The sequence below is a fragment of the Anopheles stephensi genome, unplaced genomic scaffold, assembly GCF_013141755.1.
Source record: "Anopheles stephensi strain Indian unplaced genomic scaffold, UCI_ANSTEP_V1.0 ucontig69, whole genome shotgun sequence".
NCBI lineage: Eukaryota > Metazoa > Arthropoda > Insecta > Diptera > Culicidae > Anopheles > Anopheles stephensi.
Genome location: NW_023405437.1, coordinates 121,400 through 122,859, shown reverse-complemented (window position 1 = coordinate 122,859; position 1,460 = coordinate 121,400).

Sequence of the window (1,460 nt, the reverse complement as noted above, 5' to 3'; positions counted from 1 at the left end):
GTCGATTAGAATAAGGATTTCGCACGAAAATTGTACCAATCCTCTAATAGCTGATTTCTGTCCGACGCACACGGATCCCGTCGTCGCACAGTGGGGAAGGATCTCTAGAAAATTGGAAATATTTCAATGCCCCATTCAAAGCATGTCGCATTTGACGCACCCGGGAACAAAGCGAACGCCATCCCGTGTGTTGCGCACACTGTCTGCCGTCAGTGTAATCTTCACAAGCTTTAAATTTGATATTTCTTCTACGTTTTCGAGTCCCATGCACAGCAGACCAGCGTTGTGTTTGCTGCTGCGGGTTAGCTTGTGACAGTCAATTTAATTTAATCCACTAGCACAATCGACTTAATTTGACCGCAATTTGTCCCCCATCACCTGTATCCCCTGCAGACACTTGCTCCAGTGTAATGCATTTGCTTTTATTGCGGGACCTGGCCCCTGATCCAGATCCGTGGAGCCTGTCACGTACGGCTTAAGGCGTTCTGGTCGGTGTTTTTTCGGTTAAATGGGGAAGTTGAAACAAACTATAAAAAAAAACCGTGGCTGAAAAGCTATAACCCCGATTGAATCGATCGATCCCGGCTGGTCTGCCATTGCTCATTGGAATGCATAACGTCACACGGACGATGCACAACACGTAGCCAATAAGCCTCGCGTACCTGTAGGATTTGAACCGGTTTGCCCCACCGGTGGCTACTCGAGTGTATCGTTAGGTGAAGTCTTCCTTTTTTTTCTCGTGTTGGATCTTCCCACATTTCCCCATGGGTAATGTTCATGTTTTGTATGGCTCTTTTTTGTGGGATAGTCGTTTCTGTAACGAGACCTGACGAGGCTTTACGGAGGGATCCGTCGTTTTTTTTTGTTTGCTTTAGTAGGAGTCCTACGACCGAAACGAAAACATTCATGATGGCAATAAAATTCAGCCTCCACTTCAAATAGGCTTTGCTCGTTTGCCGTTTTACAGAAGCACATGTAGATCAAGAAGGACATTCTGGCGGGTGTGTTTTTTTTTATTCTTTGAAGAAAATGCCACCCAAATCCGAAAGCACCGAGCAGCATCATTAAATGTGGAAATAAAATATCACCAGAACCGGTACCGGCGCCCACACACACGCCAAGAAGATGAACATGCCAATTTACATTATGCCCACCAGTGGGTGGCTGGCTCTTCACGGCGGATCCGCGTACCATGCATCGCGCGCATGCAGAGCCCGGTCATATATTTCCACCGAAACATATCATTCGCCTACTGTGTGGACATTTTTCATGCTCGTCTCTCTCTCTCTCTCTCTCTCTCTCTCTCTTTTTCTCTGTATTCGGAAGAAAATTCCGCTCGAAACGTTCGCCTTACTCATCCATCATAGAATTCCACACACGCACACGGGCGGACAGAAGAACTTTGGTTAACGAACGGCATCACAGCGAGCTTTCCCATGACGATTGCCATGGTTGCATCG